Consider the following 9,117-nt stretch of genomic DNA (forward strand, 5'->3'; position numbering starts at 1 on the left):
TACCCCTAAATTCTCGTATTCACTTGTACATTTAAATTAGACTTGGGGGCTAGGCCTGTTTGCATTTCAATCGATGTCATTCATTCCAATGCTATTTCAATCCATTTAGGGGAATCAGCCTTATACAATAGTAGAACATGTATCTTTTGAACTTGTGTGACGTCCAATAAGCAAGTCTCACTTGTGGTTTGAGGGTTATCAGTCACCAATTGCCTACCTGAATGTTCCAGTTTGGCTAGTAGTTACTAGTTGGTATACAGTGCCTTGCGAAAGTATCCGGCCCCCTTGATCTTTGCGACCTTTTGCCACATTTCAGGCTTCAAACATAAAGATATAAAACTGTATTTTTTTGTGAAGAATCAACAACAAGTGGGACACAATCATGAAGTGGAACGACGTTTATTGGATATTTCAAACTTTTTTAACAAATCAAAAACTGAAAAATTGGGCGTGGAAAATTATTCAGCCCCTTTACTTTCAGTGCAGCAAACTCTCTCCAGAAGTTCAGTGAGGATCTCTGAATGATCCAATGTTGACCTAAATGACTAATGATGATAAATACAATCCACCTGTGTGTAATCAAGTCTCCGTATAAATGCACCTGCACTGTGATAGTCTCAGAGGTCCGTTAAAAGCGCAGAGAGCATCATGAAGAACAAGGAACACACCAGGCAGGTCAGAGATACTGTTGTGGAGAAGTTTAAAGCCGGATTTGGATACAAAAAGATTTCCCAAGCTTTAAACATCCCAAGGAGCACTGTGCAAGCGATAATATTGAAATGGAAGGAGTATCAGACCACTGCAAACCTACCAAGACCTGGCCGTCCCTCTAAACTTTCAGCTCATACAAGGAGAAGACTGATCAGAGATGCAGCCAAGAGGCCCATGATCACTCTGGATGAACTGCATAGATCTACACCTGAGGTGGGCGACTCTGTCCATAGGACAACAATCAGTCGTATATTGCACAAATCTGGCCTTTATGGAAGAGTGGCAAGAAGAAAGCCATTTCTTAAAGATATCCATGAAAAGTGTTGTTTAAAGTTTGCCACAAGCCACCTGGGAGACACACCAAACATGTGGAAGAAGGTGCTCTGGTCAGATGAAACCAAAATTGAACTTTTTGGCAACAATGCAAAACGTTATGTTTGGCGTAAAAGCAACACAGCTCATCACCCTGAACATACCATCCCCACTGTCAAACATGGTGGTGGCAGCATCATGGTTTGGGCCTGTTTTTCTTCATCTTCAGGGAAGATGGTTAAAATTGATGGGAAGATGGATGGAGCCAAATACAGGACCATTCTGGAAGAAAACCTGATGGAGTCTGCAAAAGACCTGAGACTGGGACAGAGATTTGTCTTCCAACAAGACAATGATCCAAAACATAAAGCAAAATCTACAATGGAATGGTTCAAAAATAAACATATCCAGGTGTTAGAATGGCCAAGTCAAAGTCCAGACCTGAATCCAATCGAGAATCTGTGGAAAGAACTGAAAACTGCTGTTCACAAATGCTCTCCATCCAACCTCACTGAGCTCGAGCTGTTTTGCAAGGAGGAATGGGAAAAAATGTCAGTCTCTCGATGTGCAAAACTGATAGAGACATACCCCAAGCGACTTACAGCTGTAATCGCAGCAAAAGGTGGCGCTACAAAGTATTAACTTAAGGGGGCTGAATAATTTTGCACGCCCAATTTTTCAGTTTTTGATTTGTTAAAAAAGTTTGAAATATCCAATAAATGTCGTTCCACTTCATGATTGTGTCCCACTTGTTGTTGATTCTTCACAAAAAAATACAGTTTTATATCTTTATGTTTGAAGCCTGAAATGTGGCAAAAGGTCACAAAGTTCAAGGGGGCCGAATACTTTCGCAAGGCACTGTATCTGGTTGGTAAATCTGCTATGCTGTAGACACTCCTTAGTGGCAAATATCATAGAAAAAAACATTGAGGATGAAAATATAACTGTGTATTCCATTGAAATGCAAAATACTAACATTATAAGGAATGTTTAATACAGTAAATGCTTTTTTGTTTGTTGCCATAATGCCACAGACAATAGCCCTCTTCTGACTACAAACGGGGGTCTTTCAGCCAACCAGTTCGTTCTGGGAATCTATCATCCTACTGTTTTCACTGGTGGGCTGTAAAGGAATTACTGCATTTTGACTAGCTAGCCAACATTCAGCAAATGGCTAATGCCAGCTACTTATAGCTGTGCTTATGCCAGAATTACTTTTCTTTCTACAAACGCTCGACTTCCCACGTCTGTACTGTGCTACTCATAGTAAAACTTGCTGTGCTGTTTGAATAACCTCCATATCCAAAGAGAATTAGCAGCATTTTTCATTCTTTCATCAGGTAATGAAATAACGCTTTCCTTTTCCAGAGTAACAGAAAGGGCAAATCTTTGTGTGATGTGTGACATCCTATTCTGTGCATCTTCTGAGATACAGTCTCTGAAGACAGTAACAAGAGATGTTGCAAACAAGCTGTGATGTAGAGAGAATTGAAATGAGGAAATACAGTGAAAGCTACGAGAGAGTTACTTTCAAAAGTTTTTCACCAACATTACATAAACTTCCACGGTATTACATTGGGACAATGTGTCCCAGATCTTCCTGTCAGACCAATGGTTTTAACAATACTTAACAAACGTTTGCTCTGAGAACGAGAGAGATTCTCAAACGTGAAGCACACAACAATGTATACGTATGTAATCCCACAACATTCACACGTTCCCACATGAATGACCATTTACACATCTGACAACTAATTTGTCTTTATCAGTCTTCCCAGCCGTACGACATGTCTCACTATCCAATGACAATGGTAAATAAGGACTGTGGTAAGGGTTAGACATCCTCCTCAATGAACAGACAAGGTGCCTGTCAGTGGGATGCATAATGCCTGTCAGTGGGATGCATAATGATTAGCCCGCCTAAAGATAATCATGAACAGTCACTGCTGAACGCCTTACTGCAATTACCTCCCTGTTGGTCGCTGCAATGCACAGCCAGCTGGTTACGTCCCAAATGGCACTCCATTCCCTATATAGTGCACTATGCAGGGAACAGGGTGCCGTTTTAGAAAGCAGACAATGTCTCTCTGGCGTGTGTTTGAGTTGAAGTCATTGTAAATTGGCATAGAGCAAAGGTCAGAGTCCTCAGGTAATCAGAAGAAATCAGCTTGTCTGTCCAAATGTTGGTTATTAGGTTATTAAATTATTGCATCTGAGCTCCTAGAATGTGCAGCTCTCCTTTTCTTTTTCAAGTGTTCTACTCTGCTAGCCAGCACCTCGCCTAAACAGGTGTGCATTTCTTTCACCTTCAAATCAGAAGAAATCAAACACATTTACAATGTGTTGTAGAAAATGTAATAATTGCAATTATCACATCTGACCTCGCTGTAAGGACCAATGAGAAATAGTCAGGGCAGTGTAGTGATGTAGGTTGAAATGTAGCTACTTCATGTGTCTGGTAAAGTACGCTGGCATAGGGGAGGCTCAAATGCTTTACCTGCAATTGATTCAAATGACTCATTGGCTCTTTAGCCTTCTATTCATCGTTATTTATAAATCATACCATAGAGATGAATCAAAATTGAACAGAGTAGCAATAATAGCTAAGTAAATAAGAACAACTTCAATTCTCTAACTCTTTGCTCCCAAAAAGTATGTATTCGTTGAGTAAAAACATAACAGTACAAACCCACGACAGCAGAGTGAACATACAGAGTTGTATTTCCTCCTTGAACAGAAGAGGCCCCAGGAGTCCTATGAGTAACAGGCTGCTAAGAGGCTTTTCTCCTAAGCACAAAGAGCTGTCTGTTAGGCCAGGGGGATCCGGGGATCCCTGGAGTCAACTGGGCTATCTTCAGGGGGAGTGTATGTGGGGGCTGAGGAGTGTGGTTGGTGAGTGGCTGAGACAAATGTGCTGTGGTGGTGTCGGCTGGTGTGCGGTGTGTGTTTCAAACGGTTTCTAACTGTTCAACAACATGCTTACCATGGCTGGGTCAAAGGTATATTCAGAGAGGAATAACTGGGCCCAAAATCTGTCTTCTCCAGCAAGTGGCATATTTTTTGTTTTTGTTTTGAGGTCAATGAGAGTGTCAAATTTGGTTAACAAAAAATGTAATGGCTTATTTTCTTTGTCTTATTTGATCGAATAGAAGTTCCATAATGCTTAGGTTGTTACGAGTGTACTGATATACGTAGGACACGTCACATCCTGGAAATTCTGAGAAAAAAACATTTCATATCGGAGTTGTGCCTGTTGTTCCACACGCATATCTGCCCACTCCCTCATTGGCTAGAATGGTCCCACCTGATCTTGCCTACTCCCGACTGCCTTCAATTTTTTCCCCAATACATTTTTTATGAGCAGCCACTTGAGTATCTGGTCAATATAATGGATATTCTGTGGTATGTTAGAGGTAATAAACATTGGGACAGTTCAAAATGGCCAGTAAGAGAAGAGGGTTAAAGAATGGTTAAAGAGTTCAACCGCCTTTTCCATGCATTAAATTGTTTCCCTCCGCTGTAGGCAATGGCTTATGGCCACTTAGCTCCTTACACTTGTGGGAATTGGCCTATAGGGAGAGGGCTAAATCGAAATGTTTCTTACAGAAGAAATGCATATGCATAACCATGGCAGCAATTGAGAGGGAACAGTTTGGAGATTATGGGGAAATTATTAGACTAAAGGTGAGGACACAACAGTTCACCTGACACGAGACTGAATTCAAACATTACAGTGTTGATTTTATGTGAATTTTACATTTACTGTTCTTTTCGCCGCATTTGTTGATGACAAAATCTGATAATACTCTGGATACGTTCAGTAACATGATACGAATATTCCTGGAAAATGTTGGGTAGGTGCAACATAAAACAATAAAATGGCAAGGATATTGAGTGAGAGGTCTAACTGGTGTTTCCAAGCGGCCACACACCTCTCCAAAGGATGCACAGTCCCTAAGTTATTTCAATGCACTGTTATGACTCAAAGAAGAGTCTTCCCCCACAAGGTGCTTTTTTGAGCTCTCCTAACCTGTACTGTTGAGGAACTAGAGCAGGGTCCCTTATCAGGTGGTGATTTTATTTGGCCCCCAAAGTTTTCTGAGCAAAAAAATAATACATAAAAGGGGGGGACATAAAAGACAGTAAAAACACTATTAAATCAAATCAAATGTATTCATAAAGCCTATTTTCAATCAGCAGATGTCACAAAGTGCTTATAAAGAAACGCAGCCTAAAACCCCAAAACAGCAAGCAATGCAGATGTAGAAGCACAGTGCCTAAGAGAAACTCCCTACATAGGCAGGAACCTAGGAAGAAACCTAGAAAGGAACTAGGCTCTGAGGGGTGGCCAGTCCTCCTCTGGTTGTGCCGGGTACATGGCTATTAAGGCCAGATCGTTCTTCAAGATGTTCCTAACTTTCATAGCTGACCAGCAGGGTCAAATACTAATCACAGTGGTTGTAGAGGGTGTAACAGGTCAGACCCTCAGGAGTAAATGTCAGTTGGCTTTTCATAGCTGAGCATTCGGAGGTCGAGACAGCAGGTGCGGTAAAGGGAGGGATGGAGGGAGAGGGTCGAAAACAGCAGGTCTGGAACAAGGTAGGGTGTCTGGTGAACAGATCAGGGTTCCGTAGTCACAGGCAGAACAGCAGAAACTGGATCAGCAGCATGACCAGGAGGACGGGGACAGCCAAGAGTCATCAGGACAGGTAGTCGTAAACGTAATCATAAACGCTGACACTGTATATTACACATTTCCATATCATGAAACTCCTGAAGTGCACATTTGGACTCACGAGGGAATGGTTTGCTTGTATGACATCAAAGCGGTATTTATTATAATCCTCAATGTCTCATCTTTGAAAATACATAGAGTCCCCACTCAGACACATTTTTCATCTTTGCACTCCCTCACTGTTGTAATTTTGGAAGCTATAGTAATGTCTACATTTGTTTTTGCCACATTAATTCTATTTCAGACACCTTAATGTCTACTGTTAAATGATATTATGTAAGCTAAACATAAAAAATAAGAAATATATAAAAACATTTCCTTAAAATATATTATTTTGAGATTACTAATGTTACTGTCCCCCACAACAACAACAAAAATACTTAAATACAAATGATTTTTGTCCTTTAAACATTTAATTGAAATACTGTGGAATTCCATTCATTTCCATGGAAAACTACTTCTACTGGGGAGTGCCAATATGGCCGACCGGTGGTGTCAAAGGAACTCAATGGCCAATACATGGTACCAGCAATCCAGGATTTACTGTTTACTGTGTTCAAAAGTTTGGACACACCTACTCATTCAAGGGTTTTTCTTAATTTTTACTATTTTCTTTGTACAAAAGTAGTGAAGACATCAAAACTATGAAATAACACATGTGGAATCATGTAGTAACCAGAAAAGCGTTAAACTAATCAAAATATATTTGATATATTCTTCAACGTAGCCACCCTTTGCCTTGATGGACTGTCGTATCTTTTTGCTTATTTGAGCTGTTCTTGCCATAAGGATAGGTCTTTTAACAAATAGGGCTGTCTTCTGTATACCACCACTACCTTGTCACCACACAACTGATTGGCTCAAAGGCATTAAGAAGGAAAGAAATTCCACAAATGAACTTTCAAGAAGGCACATCTGTTAATTGAAATGCATTCCAGGTGCATTCCAGGTGTCCTCATGAAGCACATTGAGAAAATGCCAAGAGTGTGCAAAGCTGTCATCAAGGCAAAGGGTGGCTACTTTGAAGAATCTCAACTATATCTCAACTATAAAATATATTTTGATTTGTTTAACACTTTTTTGGTTACTACATGATTCCATGTGTTTTTTCATAGTTTTAATGTCTTCACTACTATTCTACAGTGTAGAAAAAAGTAAAGGAAAATCCTTGAATGAGTAGGTGTGTCCAAACAATTGATTGGTACTTTACATCATTGGCAAAAACCCATACAGCGCTGTGAAGCGCAGACCCTGAGGTCTGACGTCAAGTATAGTATGTTAGTATAAAGCCACTGTGTTCCAATTGAAGCGCTTTCAATGTCCAAATCTGCTATTTTCAACCCGCACACAGGTACGAGTGTAAAGGGCTACTGGAAGAAGATTTGAAGTATTCTAATATACTTAATTTGTACTCATCGGCTTAGTTATCCATCAGGCTCTTGTATCACGGCACATATGTAAAACTAATTTAGGATATAATTTATAATTTAGGATATAATTTAGGATATAATTCTAGTCTCTGGACTTTCTTCTTGGAAAAACAGAAGCCAAATAACATGAGTCTACAAAGCATCAGTGTTTTTTTGAGAACACACACCACAGAGTACAGTGGTCGTTGACAGAGTAGAGGGGTCGTTGACAGTTATTTGGACCTGCTGACATTACGCTGCTCCAAATCACCTCTCTATATCTTCTATTTTTCTTCTTCCTATTTGAATAGGGGGCTTTAGGTTGTGCCAAGGAACCATTGTCAGTATCAAGGCCTAGTCTGCCCAGATGTTAGAGGTTCCTCATGAACCAACCACTGTTTAGAGAGTCTTGATGGTGGAGTGAGGATTAGACCTGGGTTGAAATAGTACTTGAAATAATTTTAAATACTTCATCTGTGCTTGATTGAGCTTGTCTGGCTTAATGGCCCAATAAAATAGTCCCAACACGGTCAGCCCTACCCATCTGGCACTCTAGGCAGAGTAGAGCAAATGCTCAAAGTATTCGAAAGATTTCAAATAGTAGTTGAACCCAGTTCTGATGAGGATTAGTCACCTGGGTAGATTTTTTTTATATACGACATCGGTTAGAAATGTCTAGCAATAGAAGTGGAGGTCTGTGAAAGAGGAGGATATACTGTATACTGATCCGATAAAGTTAGTTACACAATCACACCAAAACTGGATAACCACTCAGTCAGTAGAGGATTTAAAACGTAAAGACACGTCTATTGCCTCCTAGACCTATAACAAACCTATAACAAATCAGCTCCCATCTGATACGATTGGGAACAACTGTCACGACTTCCACCGAAGGAGGCTCCTCTCCCTGTTCGGGCGGTGCTCGGCGGTCGTTGTCACCGGTCTACTAGCTGCCACCAATTCCTATTTCTTTTCTGTTAATTTTGTCTTGATTGTTTTCACCGGTTACTTATTTGGTGTTAATTATGGCCTATTTAAACTTCCAGGGCCCGCCTGCTTTTGTGCGGGCTTTTTCTCACTGTCAGTGGTGAAATTGTTTTGCTTACGTATTTTGCTGTCTGTTATTTTCCCTGATTTTGGGGACATACAGTGGGGCAAAAAATTATTTAGTCAGCCACCAATTGTGCAAGTTCTCCCACTTAAAAAGATGAGAGAGGCCTGTAATTTTCATCATAGGTACACTTCAACTATGACAGACAACTATGACAGACAAAATTAGAAGAAAATAATCCAGAAAATCACATTGTAGGATTTTTTATGAATTTATTTGCAAATTATGGTGGAAAATAAGTATTTGGTCAATACCACCGTACCTGTTTATTGGTCATTTTACCTGTTTGTTGGCTAGACCCAGCTTAATAAACGTATGCATTGGACGCATTGCTCTCTGCGCCTGACACCAACACCCACCACTCCTAGCTATCCGTGACAACCACAACAGTGATGTGGTGATTGCAAACACAACAAAGAGTACAAGCCACTTTTTATACTACATCCCCAAAACAGATTTGAATACGTGTAAAATGATTCTACCGTACATATGAGGTTGAATGATATCAGAGAAATCGGCCATCATTGGAAGAAAATACGTCCTGTGATACAGATACGAGGGAGGGATCTGGTTGGGAACAGAGTGATCGGGAGCGTACTTTGTGCTTCTTCCCATGGGAATGGCATCCCTGCTAAGTAGCTTCCGTACCTCTCCTTGCCCCAACCTGGGCTCGAACCAGGGACCCTCTGCACACGTCAACCACTGTCACTCACAAAGCATCGCTACCCATCGCGCCACAAAAGCCACGACCCTTGCTGAGCAAGGGGAACAACTACTTCTAGGTCTCAGAGCGAGTGACGCCACCGACTTAAACACTATTAGCGTGCACCACCGCTAAC

Source organism: Oncorhynchus tshawytscha, linkage group LG15 (genome assembly GCF_018296145.1).
Source record: "Oncorhynchus tshawytscha isolate Ot180627B linkage group LG15, Otsh_v2.0, whole genome shotgun sequence".
Taxonomy (NCBI): domain Eukaryota; kingdom Metazoa; phylum Chordata; class Actinopteri; order Salmoniformes; family Salmonidae; genus Oncorhynchus; species Oncorhynchus tshawytscha.